Source organism: Anomaloglossus baeobatrachus, chromosome 6 (genome assembly GCF_048569485.1).
Source record: "Anomaloglossus baeobatrachus isolate aAnoBae1 chromosome 6, aAnoBae1.hap1, whole genome shotgun sequence".
Lineage (NCBI taxonomy): Eukaryota > Metazoa > Chordata > Amphibia > Anura > Aromobatidae > Anomaloglossus > Anomaloglossus baeobatrachus.
Window position 1 is genome coordinate 525,430,792 of NC_134358.1, and position 17,274 is coordinate 525,448,065.

A 17,274-nucleotide genomic window follows, 5' to 3' on the forward strand; every position below is an offset into this window, starting at 1 on the left:
ATTGGGGCTGGGTGTCTGACTTAGTCTAGGAGGACGGTCAGCAGCAGTACAATAGCTGGTCTGGGGTCGAAAGCACGTCGGGGTACTGGACCCTAGGTCGGGGAGAGGCTTTAAGCAACCCGGCAATTAACCTGCGGAGGATGGGGCCGTTATGGATTGTCCCCACGAAGCTCAGAGATCGGAGGCACTAGCACAACGAGGGGGATAGGGCTTTCCAACCAAAGCAGCCCACTGAAATTCCAAGCATGAGCTCCTGAGAGCACAGCTCCTTCACACCAAAAAGTGGGGAGCGGGGCCCGGACAGCTTGAAGCTTACGGGCCGCTTGGACTACTAAAATCTGTGCACGGAGGCAGGCTCTGGACCATCAGGCAGTGCTGCAGGGGACGGAACCCGGACAAGCTCCCCCAAGAGGGCAGCGGCACCCAGAGACTTGGTTTACTACGTTGTCAGCGTCTGCTTTCCTTCTGAGTAAGTACCTGAGCACCCCTTGCCCCAGCGATCCTGCGCTCCCCTGCAATCCATCCCACCATCCAGAGTCCCGGGGCCTTCCCTACCCATGGAGGGTAACGTCATCTGGCTGTCCCGCTCCATCACCCCGGGTACTCCCAACTTCAGCGGCGGTACTCCCTATTACCGCACACCATGGGTGGCATCACAAACTATCTAATCCCCTGTAACTAACCCCCCTTTTACATTTAAGAGTGACCCTGAGCCCCCGGGTCCGGAGACGCTCGAGCCACGAGTAGCGACACCCGGATCCAAGCGGTTTGACCGCTGCTGAGGCGGTACATTGGCAGTAGTGCCTGTGAGAGGTGCTATTGTGGACTGCTGTTTCCCGCTCCGTGACCCCCGGGAATCCGGTGACGTCACGTCAAGTTCCTGTTACACCGTGGCCGGCTGCAGTGTCCGTGAGTGATGAGCTGTGGGCGGTGTTTCACCGCTCGTCACAGCCCATCTGCTCCCTCCTCACTCCTCCATCACAGCAGAGCGCTGCAAGCAGGAGACACGCTGAGCTGTGACGAGCGGTGAAACACCACCCAGAGCCCAGTGACTCAGGGAGACTGAAGTCGGCCGCGGTGATGTGATGTGATCCGGAACTTGACGTGCTATCACCGGATACCCGAGGTCACGGAACCCGGGGTTCACGGAGCAGGGAACAGCGGTCTGTAATAGCGCCTCTCACAGGCACTATTGCCAACATAAGGGATTTGAGAGAAACATTGTTTCTCAATATAATATCGATCTAGAAATTAAAAAATATGGGTGAACCACCCCTTTAATACTAGAGCAGGACCGTCCTGACTGGGTACACTTTGTCGGGGAGATGGCTTTGATGCTTTTTGATCAAACAGTGTTAACCTGTGATATTTATATGTTCCATTACTATTTACTTAATTCTAGGGTAAATGCTCATTTTGTGTCTTTATCTTGGGTTTTGTTTGTTAAATGACCACGGTGTGAATGTGCTCCTATACATGCAGATACAGTGGAAAGTGGTGATGACAGAGAGAGCGGCTTGCTTCCTCCACAGTCTCTTTCTGCATCTGACATCTCAGCGCAATGAGCATAATGACATCACTACAGAGCGTCGGCTGTGCCGAGATGTGCAGAGCTGCAGAACGCTCGCCACAAAGACCAAAGCAGCATATATATACACATGAGCGAGCCCCTTATACTGTTTGGAGGGCTATGGGAGCCCATTATACTACATGGAAGACAATGTGTGTGTATCATAGTATATGGAGGGCTACTGTATGTGGGGCCCATTACACTACATGGAAGGCAATGTGGGTGTATCATACTATATGGCGGACTATGTGGAGCCCATTATACTAGTTGGAACTGGAAGGGTAAGCGAAACCCATTATACTATATAGGGGGTAATATGAGTGCATAATACTATATAGAAGGCAATGTCAGGGCCACTAAACTGTAAAGAAAGGCAATCTCCGGCCCATTATACTATATGGAAGTGTATGCGGGGCCCTATAGGCTGTATAGAGGGCAATGTGGGGCCCATTATACTATATGGAGGGCTGTGTGGGGCCCATTATTCTGTATGGAGGATTATGTGGGGCCCATTATTCTGTATGAAGGGCTATGTGGGGCCCATTATACTATATAGAGGGCTATGTGGGGCCCATTAGGCTGTATAGAGGGCAATTTGGGGCCCATTATACTGTATGGAAGGCTATGTGGGGCCCATTAGCCTATATAGAGACAATGTGGGACCTGTTATACTGTATGAAAGGCAATATTGGGCCCATTAGACTATATAGAGGACTATGTGAGGCACAGTTAGAATGTATGGAGGCCTATTCGGGGTCTATTATACTGTATGGAGGGCAATGTGGGTCCCATTAACTTGTAAGGAGACTATGTGGGACCTATTATACTATATAGAAGGCTATGTGGGGGCTACTATACTATTTGGAGGGCTAGTAGGGGCAATCATACTATCTGGAGGGGTAAGAGGCCATTATACTGTAAGGAGGGCTGTGTGGAGGTCACAGTTGGGGCATCATACAATGTTGGGGTCACCATACTTTGTCAAAGGTGGGGGAGGGGGGTAGAGTAAGGTCATTATGCTGAGCGTGTAGTAAAATTCACTATGAGGGTATCATATGTGGCGCCCCTGACCTGGTCAGGCACCACTGAGTACTGCACCCATGCTGGGGACAGTACAATACAGGTAATCCAGAAGGCTGACCGAGGTGTGACTACACAGGCGCATAGTGATCAGGTCTCACACATGTACCTTTGAGAGGACCCCTGGGGATCCCAGGAGGGGGCAAAGCCTTCACCTCCACTTGAGGAGTGGAGGGGGTGAAGCCTCCATCTCCACTCAAGGGGTGTGGTAGAGAGCCTGGTTGCTAGGTGGCGTAGGCAAGAACAGGAGAGGAGGGAACAGTGAGCCAGTTTAGTGCAGAGTCCAGGGAGAGCAGACGTCAGGAGCAGACCCCTGGGGCTGTTGCAGTCTAACAGCGTCCGCGCAGTGACTACCGACGGGGGAGAACGGTCACCTGGTAGTGCTGCCCGAACCCCACACACAGCTGGAGAGAGAGCCGCGTAGTGGAAAGTACGGAGACTGTCAGGGAGTACCAGGCCCAAACGGGCGGCAGATCCCGGTGCGGGGATAGATCCACCTTTCCTTGCTAAACCTGCCGGTGTGGGGCCCTTAAAGCCCACGCCACAACACCCCAAAAGCCGCAGCCACGTAGCCACAGTTAGGGCCCATAGTTCACAGGAGGCAAGCAGCTGGAGTTATCTGGACCAGGCGACAAGCAAACGGCAAACAAACGAGGGGAGCAGCTACTTCCCTGGGTGACCCCCATAGGGACTAAAAGTCGGGGTTACCACAAACCACAGAAGGGCTAAGGAAGGCGAGTCGGTAGCCACCCTCATCAGTCAGCCTGAAGGATACCTGGTTCCAGCCTGGTTCATCCCAGCTACGCCCGGGTTACTCACCCTGCCACCTTCTGTGAGTAAAACCCCTGAAAGACATTCTGCTTGTGTGGAGTTATTCTGCGCCTTGTGGTTCTACACACCTACACAGGGCCCTGGGGCTTGCCTCACTCTCAGGAGGCTATTACAACTGGCTGCACCCACCATCAGCCCCAGGCATCCCTTAACCTGCAGTGGCGGTCCCCACTGACCGCAATTCTGAGAGTGGCGTCACGACAATCCTAAAAGAAGATCTCCTACCTGTGACAAGATCCAGCCGAGTGGAGTCCCTGAAGGTAATGCACCGACACTGCACCTGTGGGGCTTCACACATACTGTGTTTCAGGGAGCTCTTTTGTTGGAATAATACTGTATAAGGAAAATTAAAGGGGAATCTAGTGGTTTCAGTAGGAGGAAAATTCAATAGGGGTTGCCCCATGTACGTTATGTACGCTCCTGCTTCAGAGCCCTTTAAAAATTAATAATGGACCTTAAGTGCCTCCTTCACAAATAATATTAAAGGCATGGAATCAAGTAATATTGTCAAGAAAGTAAAATTGCCCTGGTTTCCCCAGAAATAATAATGCTCTCTTAACAATTAATATTGTCCCCTGAGGGACCACACAACATCATATCGCCCCGGCTGTTCTCTGTATGACATCCATTCATTCATAGCCATAAAGAGATGACCAAACTACAGCAAAAGAAAAAACATCCAATCACATTGCTTCTTTCATTTCGCAAAAGGCCGTCAAAAAGTGAGAGGTGAAATGTGATTGGTTGATTAGTTGCCAGGTCCACTAGCTCCTGCTTGCTGAGAGGATACGCCGGCTCGCCCCCGTACCTGCACTGAGCCGGGGACGAGCACGCAGAGGGACGCGCTTGACGTCTGCTCTTCATTCACCTGCCGTAACCATAGCTCCGCCTACAGGTGTTTACTACCGTTGCTAGGCAGCTGGGTACACTCAGCGCGCAGCCGCGAGCCCATCTCCATGGTAACCGATAACAAGCGCCGCTTCCTTAGCTTTTGAAGGGCTGGTGGTGCAGTGTGCGCGGCGCTGGCGGTGTATCCAGGTATGTGGAGCCGGGGTTACCGAGGGGCAGCACTGGCATATAATGGCAGGGTATGGGGCACTATCAGGATGGGGGCTATGGCTGCTGTGCTGCACTTTTGGTTGCATTTATTTTTCTGGTCACTGTGTTGTAATTACACTGAGTTGTAAAGGTTGTGACAACCCATAATCGTATCATTGTCCTTTTAGACACCAACATGAGACAGCAGTTGTCATCACATAGTGTGGTGGGGTGTACAAGGGAAATATTGCCCCCTGAACCCCGGAATAGAGCGCCCTGGGTGCCACGCTAAATAATGCCCTCCCAGTGCCCCTTTAAATAATGCCCGAGTACCACCTTAACCCCTTCAGCCCCCGGGCACGTTCCGTTTTTGCGTTTTTGTTTTTTGCTCCCCTTCTTCCGAGAGGCGTAACTTTTTTATTTTTCCATCAATCTTGCCATATGAGGGCTTGTTTTTTGCGGGACGAGTTGTACTTTTAAATGAAACCATAAGTTTTACCATATAGTGTACTGGAAAACGGCAAAAAAATTCCAAGTGCGGAAAAATTGCAAAAAAAAGTGGGATTGTACAATAGTTTTTGGGATATTTTATTCACCGTGTTCACTATATGGTAAAACTGATGTGTGGGTATGATGCCTCAGGTCGGTGCGAGTTTGTAGACACCAAACATGTATAGGTTTACTTGTATCTAAGGGGTTAAAAAAAATTCACAAGCTTGTCCAAAAAACGTGGCGCACGTTTTGCGCCATTTTCCAAAACCCGTAGCGTTCTCATTTTTCGGGATCTGAGGCTCAGTGACGGCTTATTTTTTGCGTCTCGACCTGACGTTCTTAACGGTACCATTTTTGCGCAGATGCTACGTTTTGATCGCCTGTTATTGCATTTTGCGCAAAATTTGCGGCGACCAAAAAACGTAATTTTGGCGTTTGGAATTTTTTTGCCGCTACACCGTTTACTGATCAGATTCATTGATTTTATATTTTGATAGATCGGGCATTTCTGAACGTGGCGATACCAAATATGTGTGTATTTTTTATTTTTTTAACCCTTTAATTTTCAATGGGGTGAAAGGGGGGTGATTTGAACTTTTAGGTTTTTTTAGTTTTTTTTAATTTTTTAAAACTTTTTTTTTTACTTTTTTTTTATTTTACTAGTCCCCCTAGGGGGCTATTGCGATCAGCAATCCGATCGCTCTGCACTATCTGCAGATCTCAGCTACAGAGCTGAGAACTGCAGATTTGCTGCTTCACTTTCAATGCCGGCTTTATTCCGGCATTGAGAGGAAGTGACTCATGTTAGCTACAGGCGTCATCACATGACCCTGTGCTACCATGGCAACCGCCGAAAGTCACGTGATCATGTCACGTGACTTCCGGTGGGGGCGGGGTAAGTCACTGTCATGGCGGTGCCCATATACATATCGCTGCCAAGACTTTGGCAGCGAAATGTAAGGGGTTAATGGCTGCGGGTGGAAGCGATTCCACCCGCGGCTAGCAGGCACACATATCAGCTGTTGATAACAGCTGATATGTGCGCGGATCGCTGCCGGTGGCAGGGGGCGGGGCTTACCGGCACACGATCCATGACGTATCTAGTACGTCATGGGTCGTTAAGGGGTTAAAAGAAATAATGCCTCCTAAAGTTATCATACTGCCTGTATGCCCCCCAAATTAAGTATAAGAACAAATAATGCCTCCAAAAGTGATAATACCGCCTTTATGCCCCCCAAATTAAGTATAAGAACAAATAATGTCTCCAAAAGTGATAATACCGCCTTTATGCCCCCCAAATTAAGTATAAGAACAAATAATGCCTCCAAAAGTGATAATACCGCCTTTATGCCCCCAAAATAAAGTATAGAAGCAAATAATGCCTGCAAAAGTGATAATACCGCCTTTATGCCCCCCCAAATTAAGTATAAGAACAAATAATGCCTCCAGAAGTGATAATACCGCCTTTATGCCCACTAAAATCAAGTATAGAAACAAATAATGCCTGCAAAAGTGATAATAACGCCTGTATGCCCACTAAAATCAAGTATAAGAAAAAATAGTGGCTGCAAAAGAGATAATACTGCCTTTATGCCCCCCAAAATAAAGTATAATGACAAATAATGCCTCCAAAAGTGATAATATTGCCTGTATGCCCCCCCAAATAAAGTATAAGAACAAATAATGCCTCCAAAAGTGATAATACTGCCTGTAGCCCCCCCAATAAAGTGTAAGAACAAATAATGGCTGCAAAAGAGATATAGCTGCCATTATGCCCCCAAAACCCCAAAGTAAAGTATAACAAATAATGCCTCCTAAAGAGATTATATTTATATATATATATATATATATATATATATATATATATATATATATATATATATATATATGTATACCGTGTGTATATATATATATATATATATATATATATATATATATGTAGATATATTTATTCATTTGTATAGCACTATTAATTCCATAGCACTTTACATACATTGGCAACACTGTCCCCATTGGGGCTCACAATCTAGAGTCCCTATCACTATGTCTTTGGAGTGTGGGAGGAAACCGGAGAACCTGGAGGAAACCCATGCAAAACGCGGGGAGAACATACAAACTCCTTGCAGATGTTGCCCTTGGTGACGTTTGAACAATACCGCCTTTATGCCCCCCAAAATAAAGTATAGAAACAAAAAATGCCTGCAGAAGTGATAATACCACCTGTATGCCCCAAAAATAAAGTATAAAAACATATAAAGCCTCCTAAAGTGATAATACCACCATTATGCCCCCCCAAATAAAGTATAAAATCAAATACCTCCAAAAGAAATAATACCTGTGAGTTGAGTTATTTAGAGGGCATCAAATTTACATTGTTACTAGTGATGAGCGAGTACTAAAAAGCTCGGGTGCTCGAAGCTCGGGCCGAGCCTCCCAAGATACTCGTGTACTCGGCCCGAGCAACGAGCCCAATGTTATCCTATGGGAGACCCGAGTATTTTTGTGAAATGACCTCCCGGCAGCATGGAGAAACCCTAAAAATGTCACAAAAGTCTCAGAAGAGTGCTCAAATGACATGGCAACAGCATGGGGAAGACCCCTTGAAGCATTTATCACTCAAAAGTCACAGCTGTGAACAATTTTGTCCGCGTTTTACGCCATTTTTACGGACTCACCAGAAAACCTTCCAAAATGACCCCAAAATGATTTTTCATGGCGGAAATGTTAAGGGCACATACCCAATAGTGAGATAGATCTGGTGTATGTTACTTTTTGAGATCAATACATGAAAGATTTTACGTGAAAACATTGTGTGGCACTCCGATGTCCCTGAGAAGAGACGTACATGAAGGCCTCTTGAGTCTAATGTGCCCATTTTGAGGAAGTGAGTCTTTGTAGTATTTTCCTTTGCCAGGGCAGTCCTAAATTGTGAGGTTCACCAATGCCCCTGCATACAGACGTGCATGAGGGCCTCAAAACATTAAGTGTCCATTGTCAGGAAGTGGGTGTATTATAGTATAGCCCTTAGGCAGGGCAGCCAAAAATTGGGAGGCTCCACATTGTCCCTGGGTAGAGACGTGCATGATGGCCTTTAAACCTGAAGTGCCCATTGTAAGGAAGTGGGTCTATTTCAGTATAGCCCTTTGCCAGGGCAGCCAAAAATTGGGAGGCTCCACATTGTCCCTGGGTAGAGACGTGCATGAGGGCCTCAAAACATTAAGTGTCCATTTTAAGGAAGTGGGTGTATTTCAGTATAGCCCTTAGGCAGGGCAGCCAAAAATTGGGAGGCTCCACATTGTCCCTGGATAGAGACGTGCATGATGGCCTTTAAACCTGAAGTGCCCATTGTAAGGAAGTGGGTCTATTTCAGTATAGCCCTTTGCCAGGGCAGCCAAAAATTGGGAGGCTCCACATTGTCCCTGGGTAGAGACGTGCATGAGGGCCTCAAAACATTAAGTGTCCATTGTCAGGAAGTGGGTGTATTATAGTATAGCCCTTAGGCAGGGCAGCCAAAAATTGGGAGGCTCCACATTGTCCCTGGGTAGAGACGTGCATGATGGCCTTTAAACCTGAAGTGCCCATTGTAAGGAAGTGGGTCTATTTCAGTATAGCCCTTTGCCAGGGCAGCCAAAAATTGGGAGGCTCCACATTGTCCCTGGGTAGAGACGTGCATGAGGGCCTCAAAACATTAAGTGTCCATTTTAAGGAAGTGGGTGTATTTCAGTATAGCCCTTAGGCAGGGCAGCCAAAAATTGGGAGGCTACACGTTGTCCCTGGGTAGAGACGTGCATGAGGGCCTCAAAACATTAAGTGTCCATTTTAAGGAAGTGGGTGTATTTCAGTATAGCCCTTAGGCAGGGCAGCCAAAAATTGGGAGGCTCCACATTGTCCCTGGGTAGAGACGTGCATGATGGCCTTTAAACCTGAAGTGCCCATTGTAAGGAAGTGGGTCTATTTCAGTATAGCCCTTTGCCAGGGCAGCCAAAAATTGGGAGGCTCCACATTGTCCCTGGGTAGAGACGTGCATGAGGGCCTCAAAACATTAAGTGTCCATTGTCAGGAAGTGGGTGTATTATAGTATAGCCCTTAGGCAGGGCAGCCAAAAATTGGGAGGCTCCACATTGTCCCTGGGTAGAGACGTGCATGATGGCCTTTAAACCTGAAGTGCCCATTGTAAGGAAGTGGGTCTATTTCAGTATAGCCCTTTGCCAGGGCAGCCAAAAATTGGGAGGCTCCACATTGTCCCTGGGTAGAGACGTGCATGAGGGCCTCAAAACATTAAGTGTCCATTTTAAGGAAGTGGGTGTATTTCAGTATAGCCCTTAGGCAGGGCAGCCAAAAATTGGGAGGCTACACGTTGTCCCTGGGTAGAGACGTGCATGAGGGCCTCAAAACATTAAGTGTCCATTTTAAGGAAGTGGGTGTATTTCAGTATAGCCCTTAGGCAGGGCAGCCAAAAATTGGGAGGCTCCACATTGTCCCTGGGTAGAGACGTGCATGATGGCCTTTAAACCTGAAGTGCCCATTGTAAGGAAGTGGGTCTATTTCAGTATAGCCCTTTGCCAGGGCAGCCAAAAATTGGGAGGCTCCACATTGTCCCTGGGTAGAGACGTGCATGAGGGCCTCAAAACATTAAGTGTCCATTGTCAGGAAGTGGGTGTATTATAGTATAGCCCTTAGGCAGGGCAGCCAAAAATTGGGAGGCTCCACATTGTCCCTGGGTAGAGACGTGCATGATGGCCTTTAAACCTGAAGTGCCCATTGTAAGGAAGTGGGTCTATTTCAGTATAGCCCTTTGCCAGGGCAGCCAAAAATTGGGAGGCTCCACATTGTCCCTGGGTAGAGACGTGCATGAGGGCCTCAAAACATTAAGTGTCCATTGTCAGGAAGTGGGTGTATTATAGTATAGCCCTTAGGCAGGGCAGCCAAAAATTGGGAGGCTCCACATTGTCCCTGGGTAGAGACGTGCATGATGGCCTTTAAACCTGAAGTGCCCATTGTAAGGAAGTGGGTCTATTTCAGTATAGCCCTTTGCCAGGGCAGCCAAAAATTGGGAGGCTCCACATTGTCCCTGGGTAGAGACGTGCATGAGGGCCTCAAAACATTAAGTGTCCATTTTAAGGAAGTGGGTGTATTTCAGTATAGCCCTTAGGCAGGGCAGCCAAAAATTGGGAGGCTACACGTTGTCCCTGGGTAGAGACGTGCATGAGGGCCTCAAAACATTGTTCCCATTGCAAAGGAGCGGGTCTCCTGTCGTTGTAATGTCCATTCTGCAAAGAATGGGCGAAAAAATTTACCACTGGGGGTATACCTGAAACAAAGACCTAACTATTGTAACGGTCATCATGATGGCGCATGAGGAGAAGGAGGAGCAGTCCAGCGATTATCCAAAGTCGAGAAGTGTACCCATGGGTGAGTGGAGGTACATGGCAAACTTTAAATTCCGCTCTCATTTGCTGGTGGTGTGGTGAAGTCTGGCCCAATCCAACCCTTGTTCATCTTTATCAGAGTCAGCCTGTCAGCATTTTCAGTTGACAGGCGGGTGCGTTTATCTGTAATGATTCCACCTGCGGCACTAAAAACACGCTCTGACAAAACGCTAGCAGCAGGGCAGGCCAGGACTTCCAAGGCGTAGAGAGCCAATTCATGCCACGTGTCCAGCTTGGATACCCAATAATTGTAAGGCACAGAGGAATGTCGGAGTACAGTTGTTCGATCTGCAAGGTACTCCTTCAGCATCTGGGCAAACTTAGGATTTCTTGTGGCACTACCCCGCACCTCAGGGGCTGTGGTACGTGAGGGGCTGAGAAAACTGTCCCACATCTTAAAGACTGTTCCCCTACCTCTGGCGGATTGGACTTGTGCCTCTCTCGGCTGTACGCCTCGGTTGTCCACTGATTCCTGACCTATGCCGCTAGCGTTTTGTGAGGGGAATGCTTTGCCTACTTCCGTGAGTATGGCCTTCCGAAACTGCTGCATTTTGGTTGACCTCTCATCCACGGGAATAAGAGACAAAAAGTTCTCCTTGTAGCGTGGGTCTAACAGTGTTACCAACCAGTAATGATTGTCGGCCAAGATGTTCTTAACGCGAGGGTCACGAGACAGGCAGCTTACCATAAAGTCAGCCATGTGCGCCAGACTCTTAACAGCCAGGACTTCAGTAGCCTGACCAACAAGATGACTGAACATGCTGTCCTCCTCCTCCTCCTCCTCCTCCTCCTCCTCATCTACCCTGTCCTCTGGCCAGCCACGCTGAATCGAGGATATGACTGGTGTGCATGTCATATCCTCAATTTGGCCGGAGAGTTGCTCCATGTCTTCATCCTCCTCCTCGTCATAGTCCTCCACTGCACGTTGTGATGAGACGAGGCTGGGCTGTGTGTTATCACCCACACCCACTACTGTTTCTTGCTGCAACTCATCGCGCTCCGCCTGCAATGCATCATGTTTGTTTTTCAAAAGGGACCGTTTTAGAAGGCAGAGTAGCGGTATGGTGACGCTAATAATGGCGTCATCACCACTCACCATCTTGGTGGAGTCCTCAAAGTTTTGGAGGATGGTACATAGGTCTGACATCCATCTCCACTCCTCAGGTGTTATGTGTGGAGTTTGACCCATTTCCCGACGGCTTAGGTGATGCAGGTACTCAACAACTGCCCTCTTCTGCTCACATATCCTGACCAACATGTGCAGAGTTGAATTCCAACGCGTGGGGACATCACACACCAGTCTGTGAGCCGGAAGATGCAAACGGCGCTGAAAGCCGGCAAGGCCGGCTGAAGCAGTAGGTGACTTTCGAAAATGTGCAGACAGGCGGCGAACTTTTACCAGCAGATCAGACAGCTCTGGGTATGACTTTATAAACCGCTGAACCACGAGGTTGAGCACATGGGCCACGCATGGAACATGTGTCAGCTGGCCTCGCCTCAAAGCCGCCACCAGGTTCCGGCCATTGTCACAAACGACCTTTCCTGGCTTTAGGTTCAGAGGTGTGAGCCAGTGATCTGCCTGCTGTTTCAGAGCTGTCCACAGCTCTTCTGCATTGTGGGGTTTGTCACCTATGCAGATTAGCTTCAGCACAGCCTGTTGCCGCTTCGCCGAGGCAGTGCTGCAGTGCTTCCAGCTTGTGACTGGTGTGGAGGGCACAGTGGATGAGGATGCGCAGGAGGAGGAGGAGGCTGAAGAGCATGACATTCCGGAGCTGTAGAGTGTGGGTGAAACACTGACTGAGGTAGGGCCTGCAAACCTTGGTGTGGGAAGGACGTGTTCCGTCCCTCGCTCAGACTGGGTCCCAGCTTCCACAATATTAACCCAGTGTGCCGTCAACGAGATGTAGCGGCCTTGCCCACAAGCACTTGTCCACGTGTCTGTGGTTAGGTGGACTTTGGGTGAAACAGCGTTGTTCAGGGCACGTGTGATGTTTTGTGACACGTGGTTATGCAACGCGGGGACGGCACACCGGGAGAAATAGTGGCGGCTGGGGACCGAGTAACGTGGGACAGCTGCCGCCATCAGGTCACGGAATGCTTCTGTCTCCACCAGCCTAAAAGGCAACATTTCCAGCGCAAGCAGTCGCGAAATGTTAGCATTTAGAACTGTGGCATGTGGGGTGTTGGCAGTGTATTTGCGCCTGCGTTCAAAGGTTTGCTGAATGGATAACTGAACGCTGCGCTGGGACAAGGACGTGCTTGATGATGGTGTTCTTTCTGCGTAGGCAACTGCAGGTGCAGGAGTGGAGGAGGCTTGTTCGCAGGCAGCATGGACAGAGGATTGGCTCGCATGCACAACCAGCGAAGACGTAGCAGTGACATCAGCAAGCACTGCTCCTCGACTCTGTTGTACTTCCCACAAAGTCGGGTGCTTGGCTGACATGTGCCTGATCATGCTGGTGGTGGTCAGGCTGCTAGTTTTGGTACCCCTGCTGATGCTGGCACGGCAGGTGTTGCAAATGGCCTTTTTTGAATCATCTGGATCCAACTTAAAAAACTGCCAGACTCGTGAAGACCTAACATTTGTACAGGCACCTTGTGTCGTCGTGTTGTTACGGGGAACGGTTGCCTGACTTCTGCCTGGGACCACCACCCTGCTTCTTACTGCCTGTTGTGATGCTACGCCTCCCTCCCCCTGTGCACTGCTGTCCTCGCTCTGCATATCCTCCTGCCAGGTTGGGTCAGTTACTGGATCATCCACCACGTCGTCTTCCTCTTCCGCACCCTGCTCCTCCTCCTGACTTGCTGACAATTGTGTCTCATCATCGTCCACCACTTGTTGAGACACGTTGCCAACTTCGTGAGAACGTGGCTGCTCAAATATTTGGCTATCTGTACAGACGATCTCCTCATGACCCACTTCAATATGAGCTGGCGAGAGGCCAGAATGTGTGAATGGAAACGTGAACAGCTCTTCCGAGTGTCCAAGTGTGGGATCATTAATGTCCGAGGAGGACGTGTACTCAGCCTGGTGGTAGGAAGGAGGATCAGGTTCAGAAATGTGCGGTGCAGTATCACGGCTACTGACACTTGACCGTGTGGAAGACAGAGTGTTTGTGGTGGTGCCAATCTGACTGGAAGCATTATCCGCTATCCAACTAACAACCTGTTGACACTGGTCTTGGTTCAAGAGCGGTGTACTGCTGCGGTCCCCAAGAATTTGGGACAGGACGTGCGAGCGACTAGATGTGGCCCTTTGTTGTGGCGAAATTAGAGCTTGCCCACGACCTCGGCCTCTGCCTGCACCACCATCACGTCCACTTCCTTGTTCCTTGCCAATGCCCTTGCGCATTTTGCAATGCTGTGCACTGCTGACGTGTATATTCACTACTTGTGCGTTATATCAAAGTTTCTGGAAATTGCACACCAGTGCACCTGTACGCTGCCACCAACAGGCACACACGTGCGGTTTTAAAAACCAAGCACGGACGCAATAATAACCTAACACAGGTTTTAGGAGCAAAAATTAAGAACTCTGACACTATCAGCCACTGCTGACTGACGTGTATTATACACTACACTTGTGCGTTATATAATAGTTTGGTAAACGCACACCAGTGCACCTGTACGCTGCCACCAACAGGCACACACGTGCGGTTTTAAAAACCAAGCACGGACGCAATAATAACCTAACACAGGTTTTAGGAGCAAAAATTAAGAACTCTGACACTATCAGCCACTGCTGACTGACGTGTATTATACACTACACTTGTGCGTTATATAATAGTTTGGTAAACGCACACCAGTGCACCTGTACGCTGCCACCAACAGGCACACACGTGCGGTTTTAAAAACCAAGCACGGACGCAATAATAACCTAACACAGGTTTTAGGAGCAAAAATTAAGAACTCTGACACTATCAGCCACTGCTGACTGACGTGTATTATACACTACACTTGTGCGTTATATAATAGTTTGGTAAACGCACACCAGTGCACCTGTACGCTGCCACCAACAGGCACACACGTGCGGTTTTAAAAACCAAGCACGGACGCAATAATAACCTAACACAGGTTTTAGGAGCAAAAATTAAGAACTCTGACACTATCAGCCACTGCTGACTGACGTGTATTATACACTACACTTGTGCGTTATATAATAGTTTGGTAAACGCACACCAGTGCACCTGTACGCTGCCACCAACAGGCACACACGTGCGGTTTTAAAAACCAAGCACGGACGCAATAATAACCTAACACAGGTTTTAGGAGCAAAAATTAAGAACTCTGACACTATCAGCCACTGCTGACTGACGTGTATTATACACTACACTTGTGCGTTATATAATAGTTTGGTAAACGCACACCAGTGCACCTGTACGCTGCCACCAACAGGCACACACGTGCGGTTTTAAAAACCAAGCACGGACGCAATAATAACCTAACACAGGTTTTAGGAGCAAAAATTAAGAACTCTGACACTATCAGCCACTGCTGACTGACGTGTATTATACACTACACTTGTGCGTTATATAATAGTTTGGTAAACGCACACCAGTGCACCTGTACGCTGCCACCAACAGGCACACACGTGCGGTTTTAAAAACCAAGCACGGACGCAATAATAACCTAACACAGGTTTTAGGAGCAAAAATTAAGAACTCTGACACTATCAGCCACTGCTGACTGACGTGTATTATACACTACACTTGTGCGTTATATAATAGTTTGGTAAACGCACACCAGTGCACCTGTACGCTGCCACCAACAGGCACACACGTGCGGTTTTAAAAACCAAGCACGGACGCAATAATAACCTAACACAGGTTTTAGGAGCAAAAATTAAGAACTCTGACACTATCAGCCACTGCTGACTGACGTGTATTATACACTACACTTGTGCGTTATATAATAGTTTGGTAAACGCACACCAGTGCACCTGTACGCTGCCACCAACAGGCACACACGTGCGGTTTTAAAAACCAAGCACGGACGCAATAATAACCTAACACAGGTTTTAGGAGCAAAAATTAAGAACTCTGACACTATCAGCCACTGCTGACTGACGTGTATTATACACTACACTTGTGCGTTATATAATAGTTTGGTAAACGCACACCAGTGCACCTGTACGCTGCCACCAACAGGCACACACGTGCGGTTTTAAAAACCAAGCACGGACGCAATAATAACCTAACACAGGTTTTAGGAGCAAAAATTAAGAACTCTGACACTATCAGCCACTGCTGACTGACGTGTATTATACACTACACTTGTGCGTTATATAATAGTTTGGTAAACGCACACCAGTGCACCTGTACGCTGCCACCAACAGGCACACACGTGCGGTTTTAAAAACCAAGCACGGACGCAATAATAACCTACTAACAGGTTTTTTTGGGGAGCGACAATTACAGTACAGACAAGTCAGACACTATCTGGACTGTTTTACACTGTGTACACCAGCCCCAGATATGAAGGCTGGTATACGGTCACCACTACCCTGCCTGCCTGCCTGCCTGTATACTGCTACAATAGTCCTGACAAGGACTCTTTTGGTCACTAGCCTGTATTCAGACCTGGCTATACCCTGCCTGTATATAGCAACAATAGTCCTGAGAAGGACTCTGCTACTGTACTCCGACCTGGCTATACCCTGCCTGCCTGTATACAACTAGAATAGTCCTGAGAAGGACTTTTGGTCACACTGTTTGCAGCCCTGCAACTGAAAAAGCTATAAAGGGCCGCAAAGCTTTCCCTGAATCAGCGACACTCTCCCTACACTCACTGTCAGAATAGCTGTGAGCAGAGCACAGCGCGCCGGCCGATATAAAGGCTCGGTGACGCTGTGCAGGCCGGCCAATCACTGCAATTCCACAACTAACAGGGCTGTGGCATTGCAGTGGTCTGCCAGCCAATCCCTGCATGAGGGCTGGCTCTCAAAAGAGCGCCAACATGCAGAAATGAAGACCACGAGTAAAGCACGAGTATCGCGAGATTACTCGGTCCCCGCCGAGCAGCCCGAGTACAGTGATACTCGTGCGAGTACCGAGTAGTGACAAGCATGCTCGCTCATCACTAATTGTTACCCAAGCTGTACCCTGACACTGTACATTGTATCACAGGGTGACATATTCAGTGTTGTCCCATGAAAAGATATAAAATATTTACAAACATGTGAGGGGTGTACTCACTTTTGTGATATACTGTTTATCCAAGAAAGAAAAAGAGAGGTCCAGCTTCTCAACCATGCAAATGGATGCGTGCAAACAAGATTAAAATATCGTGATAAATTCTTTATGCACACGCTGAGTTTTTTGTTGCTGATTAGGTGCAGTTTATTGTGCAGATTGTGGCCCAAATCTGCAGGTCTCTCCTTATGTCAGCAAAGTCTATGAGAATTCTGAAGTGCTGTGCGCACGTTGCTTCTTTTTTCATTGCAGATTTGGGTGCAGAAAAAGAAGCAGCATGTCAATTCTTTAAAACGCTCATTTTTTTCCCTGCATTTTTCAGCAAATGATTTCACTAAAGAAACGCATGGCACAAAAACACACAATTATTTACATACAATATTCCTAAATACACTTTATTATATATACTTTTAGAAAGCATGGCTGCATTGCTGCATTCACAAACCTACAGGCTTCAGAGCTCAAAATCTCCACTCTTTCTTTTGCTGGCTCAATGTTGGCTACACAGGTAGCCTAAAGGACCACTGGGACTGGCATCAATTGCTGTAATGGGGAACTTCTATCCTCTGTGACAGTGTGCCTATTCGACCGCCGCTCCATTCATAGCCTATACGGCAGCCAAGAGCTGCACTTGCTTTTTTCT

General features: G+C 48.1%; 1 protein-coding gene across 2 annotated transcripts in view; it reads left to right on the plus strand.

The window, feature by feature from the left end:
- The first annotated feature begins 4,372 nt into the window (after nucleotides 1-4,372).
- ODAD2 (outer dynein arm docking complex subunit 2) overlaps nucleotides 4,373-17,274 on the plus strand; it is a 222,516-nt gene continuing 209,614 nt past the window's right edge. For both annotated transcript variants that reach the window (XM_075315527.1, XM_075315526.1), the window contains exon 1: nucleotides 4,373-4,519. The gene's annotated coding sequence lies outside the window, so the exon portion shown is untranslated. The remainder of the gene's footprint in view (nucleotides 4,520-17,274) is intronic.